Below are 24,173 nucleotides of genomic sequence, written 5' to 3'. Positions count from 1 at the left end.
TGCAAATTCTCTCCTGAAAGGTTTGGCGCTGGAAACAGAAGCCTTTTTGTCATAGGAAATGAAATCAGCCCTCGACAACTTTACCTGTGAAAAAAAAAATTTCTAAGCCCCGGGGTCACAATTTCAGCAAAAATCTGAAATTCTCCAGTTCACTCAAAAATGGTGCCAAAGTGTTGCAAATTCTCCCCTGAAAGGTTTGGCGGTGGAAACAGAAGCCTTTTTATCATAGGAAATGAAATCAGCCCTCAAAGACAAAACCTGTGGTAAAAAAAAATTTCTATGCCCCGGGGTCACAATTTCAGCAAAAATCTGAAATTCTCCAATTCTCTCAAAAATGGTGCCAAACTGTTGCAAATTCTCCCCGGAAAGGTTTGGCGGTGGAAACAGAAGCCTTTTTATCATAGGAAATGAAATCAGCCCTCAAAGACAAAACCTGTGGGGAAAAAATTTTCTAAGCCCCGGGGTCACAATTTCAGCAAAAATCTGAAATTCTCCAATTCTCTCAAAAATGGTGCCAAACTGTTGCAAATTCTCCCCTGAAAGGTTTGGCGGTGGAAACAGAAGCCTTTTTGTCATAGGAAATGAAATCAGCCCTCGAAGACAAAACCTGTGGGGAAAAAATTTTCTAAGCCCCGGGATCACAATTTCAGCAAAAATCTGAAATTCTCCAAATCTCCCAAAAACGGTGCCAAACTGCTGCAAATTCTCCCCTGAAAGTTTTGGCGGTGGAAACAGAAGCCTTTTTGTCATACGAAATGAAATCAGCCCTTGACAACTTTACCTGTGAAAAAAAAAATTCTAAGCCCCGGGGTCACAATTTCAGCAAAAATCTGACATTCTCCAGTTCACTCAAAAATGGTGCCAAACTGTTGCAAATTCTCCCCTGAAAGGTCTGGCGGTGGAAACAGAAGCCTTTATGTCATAAGAAATGAAATCAGCCCTCGAAGACAAAACCTGTGGTAAAAAAAAATTTCTTAGCCCCGGGGTCACAATTTCAGCAAAAATCTGAAATTCTCCAATTCTCTCAAAAACGGTGCCAAACTGTTGCAAATTCTCCCCTAAAAGGTTTGGCGGTGGAAAAAGAAGCTTTTTTGTCATAGGAAATGAAATCAGCCCTTGAAGACAAAACCTGTGGAAAAAAAATTTTCTAAGCCCCGGGGTCACAATTTCAGCAAAAATCTGAAATTCTCCAATTCTCTCAAAAATGGTGCCAAACTGTTGCAAATTCTCTCCTGAAAGGTTTGGCGCTGGAAACAGAAGCCTTTTTGTCATAGGAAATGAAATCAGCCCTCTACAACTTTACCTGTGAAAAAAAAAATTTCTAAGCCCCGGGGTGACAATTTCAGCAAAAATCTGAAATTCTCCAGTTCACTCAAAAATGGTGCCAAACTGTTGCAAATTCTCCCCTGAAAGGTTTGGCGGTGGAAACAGAAGCCTTTATGTCATAGGAAATGAAATCAGCCCTCGAAGACAAAACCTGTGGAAAAAAATTTTTCTAAGCCCCGGGGTCACAATTTCAGCAAAAATCTGAAATTCTCCAATTCTCTCAAAAATGGTGCCAAACTGTTGCAAATTCTCACCTGAAAGGTTTGGCGGTGGAAACAGAAGCCTTTTTGTCATAGGAAATGAAATCAGCCCTCGAAGACAAAACCTGTGGAAAAAAATTTTTCTAAGCCCCGGGGTCACAATTTTAGCAAAAATCTGAAATTCTCCAGTTCACTCAAAAATGGTGCCAAAGTGTTGGAAATTCTCCCCGAAAGGTTTGGCGGAGGAATCCGAAACCTTTATGTCATAAGAAATGAAATCAGCCCTCAAAGACAAAACCTGTGGTAAAAAAAAATTTCTATGCCCCGGGGTCACAATTTCAGCAAAAATCTGAAATTCTCCAATTCTCTCAAAAATGGTGCCAAACTGTTGCAAATTCTCCCCGGAAAGGTTTGGCGGTGGAAACAGAAGCCTTTTTGTCATAGGAAATGAAATCAGCCCTCAAATACAAAACCTGTGGTAAAAAAATTTTTCTAAGCCCCGGGATCACAATTTCAGCAAAAATCTGAAATTCTCCAAATCTCTCAAAAACGGTGCCAAACTGTGGAAAATTCTCCCCTAAAAGGTTTGGCGGTGGAAACAGAAGCCTTTTTGTCATAGGAAATGAAATCAGCCCTCGACAACTTTACCTGTGAAAAAAAAAAATTTCTAAGCCCCGGGGTCACAGTTTTAGCAAAAATCTGAAATTCTCCAGTTCTCTCAAAAACGGTGCCAAACTGTTGCAAATTCTCCCCTCAAAGTTTTGGCGGTGGAAACCGAAGCCTTTATGTCATAGGAAATGAAATCAGCCCTTGAAGACAAAACCTGTGGAGAAAAAATTTTCTAAGGTCACAATTTCAGCAAAAATCTGAAATTCTCCAATTCTCTCAAAAATGGTGCCAAACTGTTGCAAATTCTCCCCGGAAAGGTTTGGCGGTGGAAACAGAAGCCTTTTTATCATAGGAAATGAAATCAGCCCTCAAAGACAAAACCTGTGGGGAAAAATTTTTCTAAGCCCCGGGGTCACAATTTCAGCAAAAATCTGAAATTCTCCAATTCTCTCAAAAATGGTGCCAAACTGTTGCAAATTCTCCCCTGAAAGGTTTGGCGGTGGAAACAGAAGGCTTTTTGTCATAGGCCAAGAAATCAGCCCTCGAAGACAAAACCTGTGGGGAAAAAAATTTCTAAGCCCCGGGGTCACAATTTCAGCAAAAATCTGAAATTCTCCAATTCTCTCAAAAATGGTGCCAAACTGTTGCAAATTCTCCCCTGAAAGGTTTGGCGGTGGAAACAGAAGCCTTTTTGTCATAGGAAATAAAATCAGCCCTCGAAGACAAAACCTGTGAAAAAAAATTTTTCTAAGCCCCGGGGTCACAATTTCAGCAAAAATCTGAAATTCTCCAATTCTCTCAAAAATGGTGCCAAACTGTTGCAAATTCTCCCCTGAAAGGTTTGGCGGTGGAAACAGAAGCCTTTTTGTCATAGGAAATGAAATCAGCCCTCGAAGACAAAATCTGTGGAAAAAAAATTTTTCTAAGCCCCGGGGTCACAATTTCAGCAAAAATCTGAAATTCTCCAAATCTCTCAAAAACGGTGCCAAACTGTGGAAAATTCTCCCCTGAAAGGTTTGGCGGTGGAAACAGAAGCCTTTTTGTCATACGAAATGAAATCAGCCCTTGACAACTTTACCTGTGAAAAAAAACATTCTAAGCCCCGGGGTCACAATTTCAGCAAAAATCTGAAATTCTCCAGTTCACTCAAAAATGGTGCCAAACTGTTGCAAATTCTCCCCTGAAAGGTCTGGCGGTGGAAACAGAAGCCTTTATGTCATAAGAAATGAAATCAGCCCTCGAAGACAAAACCTGTGGTAAAAAAAAATTTCTTAGCCCCGGGGTCACAATTTCAGCAAAAATCTGAAATTCTCCAATTCTCTCAAAAACGGTGCCAAACTGTTGCAAATTCTCCCCTAAAAGGTTTGGCGGTGGAAAAAGAAGCTTTTTTGTCATAGGAAATGAAATCAGCCCTTGAAGACAAAACCTGTGGAAAAAAAATTTTCTAAGCCCCGGGGTCACAATTTCAGCAAAAATCTGAAATTCTCCAATTCTCTCAAAAATGGTGCCAAACTGTTGCAAATTCTCTCCTGAAAGGTTTGGCGCTGGAAACAGAAGCCTTTTTGTCATAGGAAATGAAATCAGCCCTCTACAACTTTACCTGTGAAAAAAAAAATTTCTAAGCCCCGGGGTGACAATTTCAGCAAAAATCTGAAATTCTCCAGTTCACTCAAAAATGGTGCCAAACTGTTGCAAATTCTCCCCTGAAAGGTTTGGCGGTGGAAACAGAAGCCTTTATGTCATAGGAAATGAAATCAGCCCTCGAAGACAAAACCTGTGGAAAAAAATTTTTCTAAGCCCCGGGGTCACAATTTCAGCAAAAATCTGAAATTCTCCAATTCTCTCAAAAATGGTGCCAAACTGTTGCAAATTCTCACCTGAAAGGTTTGGCGGTGGAAACAGAAGCCTTTTTGTCATAGGAAATGAAATCAGCCCTCGAAGACAAAACCTGTGGAAAAAAATTTTTCTAAGCCCCGGGGTCACAATTTTAGCAAAAATCTGAAATTCTCCAGTTCACTCAAAAATGGTGCCAAAGTGTTGGAAATTCTCCCCGAAAGGTTTGGCGGAGGAATCCGAAACCTTTATGTCATAAGAAATGAAATCAGCCCTCAAAGACAAAACCTGTGGTAAAAAAAAATTTCTATGCCCCGGGGTCACAATTTCAGCAAAAATCTGAAATTCTCCAATTCTCTCAAAAATGGTGCCAAACTGTTGCAAATTCTCCCCGGAAAGGTTTGGCGGTGGAAACAGAAGCCTTTTTGTCATAGGAAATGAAATCAGCCCTCAAATACAAAACCTGTGGTAAAAAAATTTTTCTAAGCCCCGGGATCACAATTTCAGCAAAAATCTGAAATTCTCCAAATCTCTCAAAAACGGTGCCAAACTGTGGAAAATTCTCCCCTAAAAGGTTTGGCGGTGGAAACAGAAGCCTTTTTGTCATAGGAAATGAAATCAGCCCTCGACAACTTTACCTGTGAAAAAAAAAAATTTCTAAGCCCCGGGGTCACAGTTTTAGCAAAAATCTGAAATTCTCCAGTTCTCTCAAAAACGGTGCCAAACTGTTGCAAATTCTCCCCTCAAAGTTTTGGCGGTGGAAACCGAAGCCTTTATGTCATAGGAAATGAAATCAGCCCTTGAAGACAAAACCTGTGGAGAAAAAATTTTCTAAGGTCACAATTTCAGCAAAAATCTGAAATTCTCCAATTCTCTCAAAAATGGTGCCAAACTGTTGCAAATTCTCCCCGGAAAGGTTTGGCGGTGGAAACAGAAGCCTTTTTATCATAGGAAATGAAATCAGCCCTCAAAGACAAAACCTGTGGGGAAAAATTTTTCTAAGCCCCGGGGTCACAATTTCAGCAAAAATCTGAAATTCTCCAATTCTCTCAAAAATGGTGCCAAACTGTTGCAAATTCTCCCCTGAAAGGTTTGGCGGTGGAAACAGAAGGCTTTTTGTCATAGGCCAAGAAATCAGCCCTCGAAGACAAAACCTGTGGGGAAAAAAATTTCTAAGCCCCGGGGTCACAATTTCAGCAAAAATCTGAAATTCTCCAATTCTCTCAAAAATGGTGCCAAACTGTTGCAAATTCTCCCCTGAAAGGTTTGGCGGTGGAAACAGAAGCCTTTTTGTCATAGGAAATAAAATCAGCCCTCGAAGACAAAACCTGTGAAAAAAAATTTTTCTAAGCCCCGGGGTCACAATTTCAGCAAAAATCTGAAATTCTCCAATTCTCTCAAAAATGGTGCCAAACTGTTGCAAATTCTCCCCTGAAAGGTTTGGCGGTGGAAACAGAAGCCTTTTTGTCATAGGAAATGAAATCAGCCCTCGAAGACAAAATCTGTGGAAAAAAATTTTTTCTAAGCCCCGGGGTCACAATTTCAGCAAAAATCTGAAATTCTCCAAATCTCTCAAAAACGGTGCCAAACTGTGGAAAATTCTCCCCTGAAAGGTTTGGCGGTGGAAACAGAAGCCTTTTTGTCATACGAAATGAAATCAGCCCTTGACAACTTTACCTGTGAAAAAAAACATTCTAAGCCCCGGGGTCACAATTTCAGCAAAAATCTGAAATTCTCCAGTTCACTCAAAAATGGTGCCAAACTGTTGCAAATTCTCCCCTGAAAGGTCTGGCGGTGGAAACAGAAGCCTTTATGTCATAAGAAATGAAATCAGCCCTCGAAGACAAAACCTGTGGTAAAAAAAAATTTCTTAGCCCCGGGGTCACAATTTCAGCAAAAATCTGAAATTCTCCAGTTCACTCAAAAATGGTGCCAAACTGTTGCAAATTCTCCCCTGAAAGGTTTGGCGGTGGAAACAGAAGCCTTTATGTCATAGGAAATGAAATCAGCCCTCGAAGACAAAACCTGTGGAAAAAAATTTCTAAGCCCCGGGGTCACAATTTCAGCAAAAATCTGAAATTCTCCAATTCTCTCAAAAATGGTGCCAAACTGTTGCAAATTCTCACCTGAAAGGTTTGGCGGTGGAAACAGAAGCCTTTTTGTCATAGGAAATGAAATCAGCCCTCGAAGACAAAACCTGTGGAAAAAATTTTTTCTAAGCCCCGGGGTCACAATTTTAGCAAAAATCTGAAATTCTCCAGTTCACTCAAAAATGGTGCCAAAGTGTTGCAAATTCTCCCCGAAAGGTTTGGCGGAGGAATCCGAAACCTTTATGTCATAAGAAATGAAATCAGCCCTCAAAGACAAAACCTGTGGTAAAAAAAAATTTCTATGCCCCGGGGTCACAATTTCAGCAAAAATCTGAAATTCTCCAATTCTCTCAAAAATGGTGCCAAACTGTTGCAAATTCTCCCCGGAAAGGTTTGGCGGTGGAAACTGAAGCCTTTTTGTCATAGGAAATGAAATCAGCCCTCAAATACAAAACCTGTGGTAAAAAATTTTTTCTAAGCCCCGGGATCACAATTTCAGCAAAAATCTGAAATTCTCCAAATCTCTCAAAAACGGTGCCAAACTGTGGAAAATTCTCCCCTAAAAGGTTTGGCGGTGGAAACAGAAGCCTTTTTGTCATAGGAAATGAAATCAGCCCTCGACAACTTTACCTGTGAAAAAAAAAAAATTCTAAGCCCCGGGGTCACAGTTTTAGCAAAAATCTGAAATTCTCCAGTACACTCAAAAATGGTGCCAAACTGTTGCAAATTCTCCCCTCAAAGTTTTGGCGGTGGAAACCGAAGCCTTTATGTCATAAGAAATGAAATCAGCCCTCAAAGACAAAAGCTGTGGGAAAAAATTTTTCTAAGCCCCGGGGTCACAATTTCAGCAAAAATCTGAAATTCTCCAATTCTCTCAAAAATGGTGCCAAACTGTTGCAAATTCTCGCCTGAAAGGTTTGGCGGTGGAAACAGAAGCCTTTTTGTCATAGGAAATGAAATCAGCCCTCAAAGACAAAACCTGTGGTAAAAAATTTTTTCTAAGCCCCGGGATCACAATTTCAGCAAAAATCTGAAATTCTCGAAATCTCTCAAAAAACGGTGCCAAACTGTGGCAAATTCTCCCCTAAAAGGTTTGGCGGTGGAAACAGAAGCCTTTTTGTCATAGGAAATGAAATCAGCCCTCGAAGACAAAACCTGTGGGAAAAAAATTCTCTAAGCCCCGGGATCACAATTTCAGCAAAAATCTGAAATTCTCCAAATCTCTCAAAAACGGTGCCAAACTGTGGAAAATTCTCCCCTAAAAGGTTTGGCGGTGGAAACAGAAGCCTTTTTGTCATAGGAAATGAAATCAGCCCTCGACAACTTTACCTGTGAAAAAAAAAATTTTCTAAGCCCCGGGGTCACAGTTTTAGCAAAAATCTGAAATTCTATAGTTCACTCAAAAATGGTGCCAAACTGTTGCAAATTCTCCCCTCAAAGTTTTGGCGGTGGAAACCGAAGCCTTTATGTCATAAGAAATGAAATCAGCCCTCAAAGACAAAACCTGTGGTAAAAAAAATTGTCTAAGCCCCGGGGTCACAATTTCAGCAAAAATCTGAAATTCTCCAATTCTCTCAAAAATGGTGCCAAACTGTTGCAAATTCTCCCCTGAAAGGTTTGGCGGTGGAAACAGAAGCCTTTTTGTCATAGGAAATGAAATCAGCCCTCAAAGACAAAAGTTGTGGAAAAATTTTTTTTCTAAGCCCCGGGATCACAGTTTCAGCAAAAATCTGAAATTCTCCAAATCTCTCAAAAACGGTGCCAAACTGTGGCAAATTCTCCCCTAAAAGGTTTGGCGGTGGAAACAGAAGCCTTTTTGTCATAGTAAATGAAATCAGCCCGCGACAACTTTACCTGTGAAAAAAAAAATTTCTAAGCCCCGGGGTCACAATTTCAGCAAAAATCTGAATTTCTCCAGTTCACTCAAAAACGGTGCCAAACTGTTGGAAATTCTCCCCTGAAAGGTTTGGCGGTGGAAAAAGAAGCCTTTTTGTCATAGGAAATGAAATCAGCCCTTGAAGACAAAACCTGTGGAAAAAATTTTTTCTAAGCCCCGGGGTCACAATTTCAGCAAAAATCTGAAATTCTCCAGTTCACTCAAAAATGGTGCCAAACTGTTGCAAATTCTCCCCTCAAAGTTTTGGCGGTGGAAACCGAAGCCTTTATGTCATAAGAAATGAAATCAGCCCTCAAAGACAAAACCTGTGGTAAAAAAAATTGTCTAAGCCCCGGGGTCACAATTTCAGCAAAAATCTGAAATTCTCCAATTCTCTCAAAAATGATGCCAAACTGTTGCAAATTCTCCCCTGAAAGGTTTGGCGGTGGAAACAGAAGCCTTTTTGTCATAGGAAATGAAATCAGCCCTCAAAGACAAAAGCTGTGGAAAAAATTTTTTTCTAAGCCCCGCGATCACAATTTCAGCAAAAATCTGAAATTCTCCAAATTTCTCAAAAACGGTGCCAAACTGTGGCAAATTCTCCCCTAAAAGGTTTGGCGGTGGAAACAGAAGCCTTTTTGTCATAGGAAATAAAATCAGCCCTCGAAGACAAAACCTGTGAAAAAAATTTTTTCTAAGCCCCGGGGTCACAATTTCAGCAAAAATCTGAAATTCTCCAATTCTCTCAAAAATGGTGCCAAACTGTTGCAAATTCTCCCCTGAAAGGTTTGGCGATGGAAACAGAAGGCTTTTTGTCATAGGCCAAGAAATCAGCCCTCGAAGACAAAAGCTGTGGGGAAAAAATTTTCTAAGCCCCGGGGTCACAATTTCAGCAAAAATCTGAAATTCTCCAATTCTCTCAAAAATGGTGCCAAACTGTTGCAAATTCTCCCCTGAAAGGTTTGTCGGTGGAAACAGAAGCCTTTTTGTCATAGGAAATGAAATCAGCCCTCGAAGACAAAATCTGTGGAAAATTTTTTTTCTAAGCCCCGGGGTCACAATTTCAGCAAAAATCTGAAATTCTCCAGTTCACTCAAAAATGGTGCCAAACTGTTGCAAATTCTCCCCTGAAAGGTTTGGCGGTGGAAACCGAAGGCTTTTTGTCATAGGCCAAGAAATCAGCCCTCGAAGACAAAACCTGTGGGGAAAAAATTTTCTAATCCCCGGGGTCACAATTTCAGCAAAAATCTGAAATTCTCCAATTCTCTCAAAAATGGTGCCAAACTGTTGCAATTTCTCCCCTGAAAGGTTTGGCGGTGGAAACAGAAGCCTTTTTGTCATAGGAAATGAAATCAGCCCTCAAAGACAAAACTTGTGAAAAAAATTTTTTTCTAAGCCCCGGGATCACAATTTCAGCAAAAATCTGAAATTCTCCAATTCTCTCAAAAATGGTGCCAAACTGTTGCAAATTCTCCCCTGAAAGGTTTGGCGGTGGAAACAGAAGGCTTTTTGTCATAGGCCAAGAAATCAGCCCTCGAAGACAAAACCTGTGGGGAAAAATTTTTCTAAGCCCCGGGGTCACAATTTCAGCAAAAATCTGAAATTCTCCAATTCTCTCAAAAATGGTGCCAAACTGTTGCAAATTCTCCCCTGAAAGGTTTGGCGGTGGAAACAGAAGCCGTTTTGTCATAGGAAATAAAATCAGCCCTCGAAGACAAAACCTGTGAAAAAATTTTTTTCTAAGCCCCGGGGTCACAATTTCAGCAAAAATCTGAAATTCTCCAATTCTCTCAAAAATGGTGCCAAACTGTTGCAAATTCTCCCCTGAAAGGTTTGGCGGTGGAAACAGAAGGCTTTTTGTCATAGGCCAAGAAATCAGCCCTCGAAGACAAAACCTGTGGGGAAAAAATTTTCTAAGCCCCGGGGTCACAATTTCAGCAAAAATCTGAAATTCTCCAATTCTCTCAAAAATGGTGCCAAACTGTTGCAAATTCTCCCCTGAAAGGTTTGGCGGTGGAAACAGAAGCCTTTTTGTCCATAGGAAATGAAATCAGCCCTCGAAGGCAAAATCTGTGGAAAATTTTTTTTCTAAGCCCCGGGGTCACAATTTCAGCAAAAATCTGAAATTCTCCAATTCTCTCAAAAACGGTGCCAAACTGTTGCAAATTCTCCCCTGAAAGGTTTGGCGGTGGAAACAGAAGGCTTTTTGTCATAGGCCAAGAAATCAGCCCTCGAAGACAAAACCTGTGGGGAAAAAATTTTCTAAGCCCCGGGGTCACAATTTCAGCAAAAATCTGAAATTCTCCAGTTCACTCAAAAATAGTGCCAAACTGTCGCAAATTCTCCCCTGAAAGGTTTGGCGGTGGAAACAGAAGCCTTTTTGTCATACGAAATGAAATCAGCCCTCGAAGACAAAACCTGTGGAAAAAGAATTTTCTAAGCCCCGGGGTCACAATTTCAGCAAAAATCTGAAATTCTCCAATTCTCTCAAAAACGGTGCCAAACTGTTGCAAATTCTCCCCTGAAAGGTTTGGCGGTGGAAACAGAAGCCTTTTTGTCATAGGAAATGAAATCAGCCCTCGAAGACAAAACCTGTGGGAACAAAATTTTCTAAGCCCCGGGGTCACAATTTCAGCAAAAATATGACATTCTCCAATTCTCTCAAAAATGGTGTCAAACTGTTGCAAATTCTCCCCTGAAAGATTTGGCGGTGGAAACAGAAGGCGTTTTATCATAGGAAATGAAATCAGCCCTCGAAGACAAAATCTGTGGAAAATTTTTTTTCTAAGCCCCGGGGTCACAATTTCAGCCAAAATCTGAAATTCTCCAATTCTCTCAAAAACGGTGCCAAACTGTTGGAAATTCTCCCCTGAAAGGTTTGGCGGTGGAAAAAGAAGCCTTTTTGTCATAGGAAATGAAATCAGCCCTTGAAGACAAAACCTGTGGAAAAGATTTTTTCTAAGCCCCGGGGTCACAATTTCAGCAAAAATCTGAAATTCTCCAATTCTCTCAAAAATGGTGCCAAACTTTTGCAAATTCTCCCCTGAAATGTTTGGCGGTGGAAAGAGAAGCCTTTTTGTCATAGGAAATGAAATCAGCCCTCAAAGACAAAAGCTGTGGGGAAAAAATTTTCTAAGCCCCGGGGTCACAATTTCAGCAAAAATCTGAAATTCTCCAATTCTCTCAAAAATGGTGCCAAACTGTTGCAAATTCTCCCCTGAAAGGTTTGGCGGTGGAAACAGAAGCCTTTTTGTCATAGGAAATAAAATCAGCCCTCGAAGACAAAACCTGTGAAAAAATTTTTTTCTAAGCCCCGGGGTCACCATTTCAGCCAAAATCTGAAATTCTCCAATTCTCTCAAAAACGGTGCCAAACTGTTGCAAATTCTCCCCTGAAAGGTTTGGCGGTGGAAACAGAAGGCTTTTTGTCATAGGCCAAGAAATCAGCCCTCAAAGACAAAAACTGTGGTAAAAAATTTTTTCTAATCCCCGGGATCACAATTTCAGCAAAAATCTGAAATTCTCCAAATCTCTCAAAAAAGGTGCCAAACTGTGGAAAATTCTCCCCTGAAAGGTTTGGCGGAGGAAACAGAAGCCTTTTTGTCATAGGAAATGAAATCAGCCCTCGACAACTTTACCTGTGAAAAAAAAAAAATTCTAAGCCCCGGTGTCACAGTTTTAGCAAAAATCTGAAATTCTCCAGTTCACTCAAAAATGGTGCCAAACAGTTGCAAATTCTCCCCTCAAAGTTTTGGCGGTGGAAACCGAAGCCTTTATGTCATAAGAAATGAAATCAGCCCTCAAAGACAAAAGCTGTGGGAAAAAAATTTTCTAAGCCCCGGGGTCAAAATTTCAGCAAAAATCTGAAATTCTCCAATTCTCTCAAAAATGGTGCCAAACTGTTGCTAATTCTCCCCTGAAAGGTTTGGCGGTGGAAACAGAAGGCTTTTTGTCATAGGCCAAGAAATCAGCCCTCGAAGACAAAACCTGTGGGGAAAAAATTTTCTAAGCCCCGGGGTCACAATTTCAGCAAAAATCTGAAATTCTCCAATTCTCTCAAAAATGGTGCCAAACTGTTGCAAATTCTCCCCTGAAAGGTTTGGCGGTGGAAACAGAAGCCTTTTTGTCATAGGAAATAAAATCAGCCCTCGAAGACAAAACCTGTGAAAAAAATTTTTTCTAAGCCCCGGGCTCACAATTTCAGCAAAAATCTGAAATTCTCCAATTCTCTCAAAAATGGTGCCAAACTGTTGCAAATTCTCCCCTGAAAGGTTTGGCGGTGGAAACAGAAGGCTTTTTGTCATAGGCCAAGAAATCAGCCCTCGAAGACAAAACCTGTGGGGAAAAATTTTCTAAGCCCCGGGGTCACAATTTCAGCAAAAATCTGAAATTCTCCAATTCTCTCAAAAATGGTGCCAAACTGTTGCAAATTCCCCCCTGAAAGGTTTGTCGGTGGAAACAGAAGCCTTTTTGTCATAGGAAATGAAATCAGCCCTCGAAGACAAAATCTGTGGAAAAAAATTTTTCTAAGCCCCGGGGTCACAATTTCAGCAAAAATCTGAAATACTCCAGTTCACTCAAAAATGGTGCCAAACTGTTGCAAATTCTCCCCTGAAAGGTTTGGCGGTGGAAACAGAAGCCTTTTTGTCATACGAAATGAAATCAGCCCTCGAAGACAAAACCTGTGGAAAAAGAATTTTCTAAGCCCCGGGGTCACAATTTCAGCAAAAATCTGAAATTCTCCAATTCTCTCAAAAACGGTGCCAAACTGTTGCAAATTCTCCCCTGAAAGGTTTGGCGGTGGAAACAGAAGCCTTTTTGTCCATAGGAAATGAAATCAGCCCTCGAAGGCAAAATCTGTGGAAAATTTTTTTTCTAAGCCCCGGGGTCACAATTTCAGCAAAAATCTGAAATTCTCCAATTCTCTCAAAAATGGTGCCAAACTGTTGCAAATTCTCCCCTGAAAGGTTTGGCGGTGGAAACAGAAGCCTTTTTGTCATAGGAAATAAAATCAGCCCTCGAAGACAAAACCTGTGAAAAAATTTTTTTCTAAGCCCCGGGCTCACAATTTCAGCAAAAATCTGAAATTCTCCAATTCTCTCAAAAATGGTGCCAAACTGTTGCAAATTCTCCCCTGAAAGGTTTGGCGGTGGAAACAGAAGGCTTTTTGTCATAGGCCAAGAAATCAGCCCTCGAAGACAAAACCTGTGGGGAAAAATTTTCTAAGCCCCGGGGTCACAATTTCAGCAAAAATCTGAAATTCTCCAATTCTCTCAAAAATGGTGCCAAACTGTTGCAAATTCCCCCCTGAAAGGTTTGTCGGTGGAAACAGAAGCCTTTTTGTCATAGGAAATGAAATCAGCCCTCGAAGACAAAATCTGTGGAAAAAAATTTTTCTAAGCCCCGGGGTCACAATTTCAGCAAAAATCTGAAATACTCCAGTTCACTCAAAAATGGTGCCAAACTGTTGCAAATTCTCCCCTGAAAGGTTTGGCGGTGGAAACAGAAGCCTTTTTGTCATACGAAATGAAATCAGCCCTCGAAGACAAAACCTGTGGAAAAAGAATTTTCTAAGCCCCGGGGTCACAATTTCAGCAAAAATCTGAAATTCTCCAATTCTCTCAAAAACGGTGCCAAACTGTTGCAAATTCTCCCCTGAAAGGTTTGGCGGTGGAAACAGAAGCCTTTTTGTCATAGGAAATGAAATCAGCCATCGAAGACAAAACCTGTGGGAACAAAATTTTCTAAGCCCCGGGGTCCCAATTTCAGCAAAAATATGACATTCTCCAATTCTCTCAAAAATGGTGCCAAACTGTTGCAAATTCTCCCCTGAAAGGTTTGGCGGTGGAAACAGAAGCCTTTATGTCATAGGAAATGAAATCAGCCCTCGAAGACAAAACCTGTGGAAAAAATTTTTTCTAAGCCCCGGGGTCACAATTTCAGCAAAAATCTGAAATTCTCCAATTCTCTCAAAAATGGTGCCAAACTGTTGCAAATTCTCCCCTGAAAGGTTTGGCGGTGGAAACAGAAGCCTTTTTGTCATAGGAAATGAAATCAGCCCTCGAAGACAAAACCTGTGGAAAAAAATTTTTCTAAGCCCCGGGGTCACAATTTTAGCAAAAATCTGAAATTCTCCAGTTCACTCAAAAATGGTGCCAAAGTGTTGCAAATTCTCCCCGAAAGGTTTGGCGGAGGAATCCGAAACCTTTATGTCATAAGAAATGAAATCAGCCCTCAAAGACAAAACCTGTGGTAAAAAAAAATTTCTATGCCCCGGGGTCACAATTTCAGCAAAAATCTGAAATTCTCCAATTCTCTCAAAAATGGTGCCAAACTGTTGCAAATTCTCCCCGGAAAGGTTTGGCGGTGGAAACAGAAGCCTTTTTGTCATAGGAAATGAAATCAGCCCTCAAATACAAAACCTGTGGTAAAAAAATTTTTCTAAGCCCCGGGATCACAATTTCAGCAAAAATCTGAAATTCTCCAAATCTCTCAAAAACGGTGCCAAACTGTGGAAAATTCTCCCCTAAAAGGTTTGGCGGTGGAAACAGAAGCCTTTTTGTCATAGGAAATGAAATCAGCCCTCGACAACTTTACCTGTGAAAAAAAAAAATTTCTAAGCCCCGGGGTCACAGTTTTAGCAAAAATCTGAAATTCTCCAGTTCTCTCAAAAACGGTGCCAAACTGTTGCAAATTCTCCCCTCAAAGTTTTGGCGGTGGAAACCGAAGCCTTTATGTCATAGGAAATGAAATCAGCCCTTGAAGACAAAACCTGTGGAGAAAAAATTTTCTAAGCCCCGGGGTCACAATTTCAGCAAAAATCTGAAATTCTCCAATTCTCTCAAAAATGGTGCCAAACTGTTGCAAATTCTCCCCGGAAAGGTTTGGCGGTGGAAACAGAAGCCTTTTTATCATAGGAAATGAAATCAGCCCTCAAAGACAAAACCTGTGGGGAAAAAATTTTCTAAGCCCCGGGGTCACAATTTCAGCAAAAATCTGAAATTCTCCAATTCTCTCAAAAATGGTGCCAAACTGTTGCAAATTCTCCCCTGAAAGGTTTGGCGGTGGAAACAGAAGGCTTTTTGTCATAGGCCAAGAAATCAGCCCTCGAAGACAAAACCTGTGGGGAAAAAAATTTCTAAGCCCCGGGGTCACAATTTCAGCAAAAATCTGAAATTCTCCAATTCTCTCAAAAATGGTGCCAAACTGTTGCAAATTCTCCCCTGAAAGGTTTGGCGGTGGAAACAGAAGCCTTTTTGTCATAGGAAATAAAATCAGCCCTCGAAGACAAAACCTGTGAAAAAAAATTTTTCTAAGCCCCGGGGTCACAATTTCAGCAAAAATCTGAAATTCTCCAATTCTCTCAAAAATGGTGCCAAACTGTTGCAAATTCTCCCCTGAAAGGTTTGGCGGTGGAAACAGAAGCCTTTTTGTCATAGGAAATGAAATCAGCCCTCGAAGACAAAATCTGTGGAAAAAAATTTTTTCTAAGCCCCGGGGTCACAATTTCAGCAAAAATCTGAAATTCTCCAAATCTCTCAAAAACGGTGCCAAACTGTGGAAAATTCTCCCCTGAAAGGTCTGGCGGTGGAAACAGAAGCCTTTATGTCATAAGAAATGAAATCAGCCCTTGAAGACAAAACCTGTGGTAAAAAAAAATTTCTTAGCCCCGGGGTCACAATTTCAGCAAAAATCTGAAATTCTCCAGTTCACTCAAAAATGGTGCCAAACTGTTGCAAATTCTCCCCTGAAAGGTTTGGCGGTGGAAACAGAAGCCTTTATGTCATAGGAAATGAAATCAGCCCTCGAAGACAAAACCTGTGGAAAAAAATTTCTAAGCCCCGGGGTCACAATTTCAGCAAAAATCTGAAATTCTCCAATTCTCTCAAAAATGGTGCCAAACTGTTGCAAATTCTCACCTGAAAGGTTTGGCGGTGGAAACAGAAGCCTTTTTGTCATAGGAAATGAAATCAGCCCTCGAAGACAAAACCTGTGGAAAAAAATTTTTCTAAGCCCCGGGGTCACAATTTTAGCAAAAATCTGAAATTCTCCAGTTCACTCAAAAATGGTGCCAAAGTGTTGCAAATTCTCCCCGAAAGGTTTGGCGGAGGAATCCGAAACCTTTATGTCATAAGAAATGAAATCAGCCCTCAAAGACAAAACCTGTGGTAAAAAAAAATTTCTATGCCCCGGGGTCACAATTTCAGCAAAAATCTGAAATTCTCCAATTCTCTCAAAAATGGTGCCAAACTGTTGCAAATTCTCCCCGGAAAGGTTTGGCGGTGGAAACTGAAGCCTTTTTGTCATAGGAAATGAAATCAGCCCTCAAATACAAAACCTGTGGTAAAAAATTTTTTCTAAGCCCCGGGATCACAATTTCAGCAAAAATCTGAAATTCTCCAAATCTCTCAAAAACGGTGCCAAACTGTGGAAAATTCTCCCCTAAAAGGTTTGGCGGTGGAAACAGAAGCCTTTTTGTCATAGGAAATGAAATCAGCCCTCGACAACTTTACCTGTGAAAAAAAAAAAATTCTAAGCCCCGGGGTCACAGTTTTAGCAAAAATCTGAAATTCTCCAGTACACTCAAAAATGGTGCCAAACTGTTGCAAATTCTCCCCTCAAAGTTTTGGCGGTGGAAACCGAAGCCTTTATGTCATAAGAAATGAAATCAGCCCTCAAAGACAAAAGCTGTGGGAAAAAATTTTTCTAAGCCCCGGGGTCACAATTTCAGCAAAAATCTGAAATTCTCCAATTCTCTCAAAAATGGTGCCAAACTGTTGCAAATTCTCGCCTGAAAGGTTTGGCGGTGGAAACAGAAGCCTTTTTGTCATAGGAAATGAAATCAGCCCTCAAAGACAAAACCTGTGGTAAAAAATTTTTTCTAAGCCCCGGGATCACAATTTCAGCAAAAATCTGAAATTCTCGAAATCTCTCAAAAAACGGTGCCAAACTGTGGCAAATTCTCCCCTAAAAGGTTTGGCGGTGGAAACAGAAGCCTTTTTGTCATACGAAATGAAATCAGCCCTCGAAGACAAAACCTGTGGGAAAAAAATTCTCTAAGCCCCGGGATCACAATTTCAGCAAAAATCTGAAATTCTCCAAATCTCTCAAAAACGGTGCCAAACTGTGGAAAATTCTCCCCTAAAAGGTTTGGCGGTGGAAACAGAAGCCTTTTTGTCATAGGAAATGAAATCAGCCCTCGACAACTTTACCTGTGAAAAAAAAAATTTTCTAAGCCCCGGGGTCACAGTTTTAGCAAAAATCTGAAATTCTATAGTTCACTCAAAAATGGTGCCAAACTGTTGCAAATTCTCCCCTCAAAGTTTTGGCGGTGGAAACCGAAGCCTTTATGTCATAAGAAATGAAATCAGCCCTCAAAGACAAAACCTGTGGTAAAAAAAATTGTCTAAGCCCCGGGGTCACAATTTCAGCAAAAATCTGAAATTCTCCAATTCTCTCAAAAATGGTGCCAAACTGTTGCAAATTCTCCCCTGAAAGGTTTGGCGGTGGAAACAGAAGCCTTTTTGTCATAGGAAATGAAATCAGCCCTCAAAGACAAAAGTTGTGGAAAAAATTTTTTTCTAAGCCCCGGGATCACAGTTTCAGCAAAAATCTGAAATTCTCCAAATCTCTCAAAAACGGTGCCAAACTGTGGCAAATTCTCCCCTAAAAGGTTTGGCGGTGGAAACAGAAGCCTTTTTGTCATAGGAAATGAAATCAGCCCGCGACAACTTTACCTGTGAAAAAAAAAATTTCTAAGCCCCGGGGTCACAATTTCAGCAAAAATCTGAATTTCTCCAGTTCACTCAAAAACGGTGCCAAACTGTTGGAAATTCTCCCCTGAAAGGTTTGGCGGTGGAAAAAGAAGCCTTTTTGTCATAGGAAATGAAATCAGCCCTTGAAGACAAAACCTGTGGAAAAAATTTTTTCTAAGCCCCGGGGTCACAATTTCAGCAAAAATCTGAAATTCTCCAGTTCACTCAAAAATGGTGCCAAACTGTTGCAAATTCTCCCCTCAAAGTTTTGGCGGTGGAAACCGAAGCCTTTATGTCATAAGAAATGAAATCAGCCCTCAAAGAGAAAACCTGTGGTAAAAAAAATTGTCTAAGCCCCGGGGTCACAATTTCAGCAAAAATCTGAAATTCTCCAATTCTCTCAAAAATGATGCCAAACTGTTGCAAATTCTCCCCTGAAAGGTTTGGTGGTGGAAACAGAAGCCTTTTTGTCATAGGAAATGAAATCAGCCCTCAAAGACAAAAGCTGTGGAAAAAATTTTTTTCTAAGCCCCGCGATCACAATTTCAGCAAAAATCTGAAATTCTCCAAATTTCTCAAAAACGGTGCCAAACTGTGGCAAATTCTCCCCTAAAAGGTTTGGCGGTGGAAACAGAAGCCTTTTTGTCATAGGAAATGAAATCAGCCCGCGACAACTTTACCTGTGAAAAAAAAAATTTCTAAGGGCCGGGGTCACAATTTCAGCAAAAATCTGAATTTCTCCAGTTCACTCAAAAACGGTGCCAAACTGTTGGAAATTCTCCCCTGAAAGGTTTGGCGGTGGAAAAAGAAGCCTTTTTGTCATAGGAAATGAAATCAGCCCTTGAAGACAAAACCTGTGGAAAAAAATTTTTCTAAGCCCCGGGGTCACAATTTCAGCAAAAATCTGAAATTCTCCAATTCTCTCAAAAATGGTGCCAAACTGTTGCAAATTCTCGCCTGAAAGGTTTGGCGGTGGAAACAGAAGCCTTTTTGTCATAGGAAATGAAATCAGCCCTCAAAGACAAAAACTGTGGTAAAAAAAAATTTCTAAGCCCCGGGATCACAATTTCAGCAAAAATCTGAAATTCTCCAAATCTCTCAAAAAAGCTGCCAAACTGTGGAAAATTCTCCCCTGAAAGGTTTGGCGGAGGAAACAGAAGCCTTTTTGTCATAGGAAATGAAATCAGCCCTCGACAACTTTACCTGTGAAAAAAAAAATTTCTAAGCCCCGGGGTCACAGTTTTAGCAAAAATCTGAAATTCTCCAGTTCACTCAAAAATGGTGCCAAACTGTTGCAAATTCTCCCCTCAAAGTTTTGGCGGTGGAAACCGAAGCCTTTATGTCATAAGAAATGAAATCAGCCCTCAAAGACAAAAGCTGTGGGAAAAAAATTTTCTAAGCCCCGGAGTCACAATTTCAGCAAAAATCTGAAATTCTCCAATTCTCTCAAAAATGGTGCCAAACTGTTGCAAATTCTCCCCTGAAAGGTTTGGCGGTGGAAACAGAAGCCTTTTTGTCATAGGAAATGAAATCAGCCCTCAAAGACAAAAGCTGTGGAAAATTTTTTTTTCTAAGCCCCGGGATCACAATTTCAGCAAAAATCTGAAATTCTCCAATTCTCTCAAAAATGGTGCCAAACTGTTGCAAATTCTCCCCTGAAAGGTTTGGCGGTGGAAACAGAAGGCTTTTTGTCATAGGCCAAGAAATCAGCCCTCGAAGACAAAACCTGTGGGGAAAAAAATTTCTAAGCCCCGGGGTCACAATTTCAGCAAAAATCTGAAATTCTCCAATTCTCTCAAAAATGGTGCCAAACTGTTGCAAATTCTCCCCTGAAAGGTTTGGCGGTGGAAACAGAAGCCTTTTTGTCATAGGAAATAAAATCAGCCCTCGAAGACAAAACCTGTGAAAAAAATTTTTTCTAAGCCCCGGGGTCACAATTTCAGCAAAAATCTGAAATTCTCCAATTCTCTCAAAAATGGTGCCAAACTGTTGCAAATTCTCCCCTGAAAGGTTTGGCGATGGAAACAGAAGGCTTTTTGTCATAGGCCAAGAAATCAGCCCTCGAAGACAAAAGCTGTGGGGAAAAAATTTTCTAAGCCCCGGGGTCACAATTTCAGCAAAAATCTGAAATTCTCCAATTCTCTCAAAAATGGTGCCAAACTGTTGCAAATTCTCCCCTGAAAGGTTTGTCGGTGGAAACAGAAGCCTTTTTGTCATAGGAAATGAAATCAGCCCTCGAAGACAAAATCTGTGGAAAATTTTTTTTCTAAGCCCCGGGGTCACAATTTCAGCAAAAATCTGAAATTCTCCAGTTCACTCAAAAATGGTGCCAAACTGTTGCAAATTCTCCCCTGAAAGGTTTGGCGGTGGAAACCGAAGGCTTTTTGTCATAGGCCAAGAAATCAGCCCTCGAAGACAAAACCTGTGGGGAAAAAATTTTCTAATCCCCGGGGTCACAATTTCAGCAAAAATCTGAAATTCTCCAATTCTCTCAAAAATGGTGCCAAACTGTTGCAATTTCTCCCCTGAAAGGTTTGGCGGTGGAAACAGAAGCCTTTTTGTCATAGGAAATGAAATCAGCCCTCAAAGACAAAACTTGTGAAAAAAATTTTTTTCTAAGCCCCGGGATCACAATTTCAGCAAAAATCTGAAATTCTCCAATTCTCTCAAAAATGGTGCCAAACTGTTGCAAGTTCTCCCCTGAAAGGTTTGGCGGTGGAAACAGAAGGCTTTTTGTCATAGGCCAAGAAATCAGCCCTCGAAGACAAAACCTGTGGGGAAAAATTTTTCTAAGCCCCGGGGTCACAATTTCAGCAAAAATCTGAAATTCTCCAATTCTCTCAAAAATGGTGCCAAACTGTTGCAAATTCTCCCCTGAAAGGTTTGGTGGTGGAAACAGAAGCCGTTTTGTCATAGGAAATAAAATCAGCCCTCGAAGACAAAACCTGTGAAAAAATTTTTTTCTAAGCCCCGGGGTCACAATTTCAGCAAAAATCTGAAATTCTCCAATTCTCTCAAAAATGGTGCCAAACTGTTGCAAATTCTCCCCTGAAAGGTTTGGCGGTGGAAACAGAAGGCTTTTTGTCATAGGCCAAGAAATCAGCCCTCGAAGACAAAACCTGTGGGGAAAAAATTTTCTAAGCCCCGGGGTCACAATTTCAGCAAAAATCTGAAATTCTCCAATTCTCTCAAAAATGGTGCCAAACTGTTGCAAATTCTCCCCTGAAAGGTTTGGCGGTGGAAACAGAAGCCTTTTTGTCCATAGGAAATGAAATCAGCCCTCGAAGGCAAAATCTGTGGAAAAATTTTTTTCTAAGCCCCGGGGTCACAATTTCAGCAAAAATCTGAAATTCTCCAATTCTCTCAAAAACGGTGCCAAACTGTTGCAAATTCTCCCCTGAAAGGTTTGGCGGTGGAAACAGAAGGCTTTTTGTCATAGGCCAAGAAATCAGCCCTCGAAGACAAAACCTGTGGGGAAAAAATTTTCTAAGCCCCGGGGTCACAATTTCAGCAAAAATCTGAAATTCTCCAGTTCACTCAAAAATAGTGCCAAACTGTCGCAAATTCTCCCCTGAAAGGTTTGGCGGTGGAAACAGAAGCCTTTTTGTCATACGAAATGAAATCAGCCCTCGAAGACAAAACCTGTGGAAAAAGAATTTTCTAAGCCCCGGGGTCACAATTTCAGCAAAAATCTGAAATTCTCCAATTCTCTCAAAAACGGTGCCAAACTGTTGCAAATTCTCCCCTGAAAGGTTTGGCGGTGGAAACAGAAGCCTTTTTGTCATAGGAAATGAAATCAGCCCTCGAAGACAAAACCTGTGGGAACAAAATTTTCTAAGCCCCGGGGTCACAATTTCAGCAAAAATATGACATTCTCCAATTCTCTCAAAAATGGTGTCAAACTGTTGCAAATTCTCCCCTGAAAGATTTGGCGGTGGAAACAGAAGGCGTTTTATCATAGGAAATGAAATCAGCCCTCGAAGACAAAACCTGTGGAAAAAAAATTTTCTAAGCCCCGGGGTCACAATTTCAGCAAAGATCTGAAATTCTCCAATTCTCTCAAAAACGGTGCCAAACTGTTGCAAATTCTCCCCTGAAAGGTTTGGCGTTGGAAACAGAAGGCTTTTTGTCATAGGCCAAGAAATCAGCCCTCGAAGACAAAACCTGTGGGGAAAAATTTTTCTAAGCCCCGGGGTCACAATTTCAGCAAAAATCTGAAATTCTCCAATTCTCTCAAAATTGGTGCCAAACTGTTGCAAATTCTCCCCTGAAAGGTTTGGCGGTGGAAACAGAAGCCTTTTGGTCATAGGAAATAAAATCAGCCCTCGAAGACAAAACCTGTGAAAAATTTTTTTTCTAAGCCCCGGGGTCACCATTTCAGCCAAAATCTGAAATTCTCCAATTCTCTCAAAAACGGTGCCAAACTGTTGGAAATTCTCCCCTGAAAGGTTTGGCGGTGGAAAAAGAAGTCTTTTTGTCATAGGAAATGAAATCAGCCCTTGAAGACAAAACCTGTGGAAAAGATTTTTTCTAAGCCCCGGGGTCACAATTTCAGCAAAAATCTGAAATTCTCCAATTCTCTCAAAAATGGTGCCAAACTTTTGCAAATTCTCCCCTGAAATGTTTGGCGGTGGAAAGAGAAGCCTTTTTGTCATAGGAAATGAAATCAGCCCTCAAAGACAAAAGCTGTGGGGAAAAAATTTTCTAAGCCCCGGGGTCACAATTTCAGCAAAAATCTGAAATTCTCCAATTCTCTCAAAAATGGTGCCAAACTGTTGCAAATTCTCCCCTGAAAGGTTTGGCGGTGGAAACAGAAGCCTTTTTGTCATAGGAAATAAAATCAGCCCTCGAAGACAAAACCTGTGAAAAAAATTTTTTCTAAGCCCCGGGGTCACCATTTCAGCCAAAATCTGAAATTCTCCAATTCTCTCAAAAACGGTGCCAAACTGTTGCAAATTCTCCCCTGAAAGGTTTGGCGGTGGAAACAGAAGGCTTTTTGTCATAGGCCAAGAAATCAGCCCTCAAAGACAAAAACTGTGGTAAAAAATTTTTTCTAATCCCCGGGATCACAATTTCAGCAAAAATCTGAAATTCTCCAAATCTCTCAAAAAAGGTGCCAAACTGTGGAAAATTCTCCCCTGAAAGGTTTGGCGGAGGAAACAGAAGCCTTTTTGTCATAGGAAATGAAATCAGCCCTCGACAACTTTACCTGTGAAAAAAAAAAATTTCTAAGCCCCGGTGTCACAGTTTTAGCAAAAATCTGAAATTCTCCAGTTCACTCAAAAATGGTGCCAAACAGTTGCAAATTCTCCCCTCAAAGTTTTGGCGGTGGAAACCGAAGCCTTTATGTCATAAGAAATGAAATCAGCCCTCAAAGACAAAAGCTGTGGGAAAAAAATTTTCTAAGCCCCGGGGTCAAAATTTCAGCAAAAATCTGAAATTCTCCAATTCTCTCAAAAATGGTGCCAAACTGTTGCAAATTCTCCCCTGAAAGGTTTGGCGGTGGAAACAGAAGCCTTTTTGTCATAGGAAATGAAATCAGCCCTCAAAGACAAAAGCTGTGGAAAAATTTTTTTTCTAAGCCCCGGGATCACAATTTCAGCAAAAATCTGAAATTCTCCAATTCTCTCAAAAATGGTGCCAAACTGTTGCTAATTCTCCCCTGAAAGGTTTGGCGGTGGAAACAGAAGGCTTTTTGTCATAGGCCAAGAAATCAGCCCTCGAAGACAAAACCTGTGGGGAAAAAATTTTCTAAGCCCCGGGGTCACAATTTCAGCAAAAATCTGAAATTCTCCAATTCTCTCAAAAATGGTGCCAAACTGTTGCAAATTCTCCCCTGAAAGGTTTGGCGGTGGAAACAGAAGCCTTTTTGTCATAGGAAATAAAATCAGCCCTCGAAGACAAAACCTGTGAAAAAATTTTTTTCTAAGCCCCGGGCTCACAATTTCAGCAAAAATCTGAAATTCTCCAATTCTCTCAAAAATGGTGCCAAACTGTTGCAAATTCTCCCCTGAAAGGTTTGGCGGTGGAAACAGAAGGCTTTTTGTCATAGGCCAAGAAATCAGCCCTCGAAGACAAAACCTGTGGGGAAAAATTTTCTAAGCCCCGGGGTCACAATTTCAGCAAAAATCTGAAATTCTCCAATTCTCTCAAAAATGGTGCCAAACTGTTGCAAATTCCCCCCTGAAAGGTTTGTCGGTGGAAACAGAAGCCTTTTTGTCATAGGAAATGAAATCAGCCCTCGAAGACAAAATCTGTGGAAAAAATTTTTTCTAAGCCCCGGGGTCACAATTTCAGCAAAAATCTGAAATACTCCAGTTCACTCAAAAATGGTGCCAAACTGTTGCAAATTCTCCCCTGAAAGGTTTGGCGGTGGAAACAGAAGCCTTTTTGTCATACGAAATGAAATCAGCCCTCGAAGACAAAACCTGTGGAAAAAGAATTTTCTAAGCCCCGGGGTCACAATTTCAGCAAAAATCTGAAAT

This window comes from Podarcis muralis, chromosome 3, assembly GCF_964188315.1.
Source record: "Podarcis muralis chromosome 3, rPodMur119.hap1.1, whole genome shotgun sequence".
Lineage (NCBI taxonomy): Eukaryota > Metazoa > Chordata > Lepidosauria > Squamata > Lacertidae > Podarcis > Podarcis muralis.
This window is presented reverse-complemented; position numbering follows the sequence as displayed.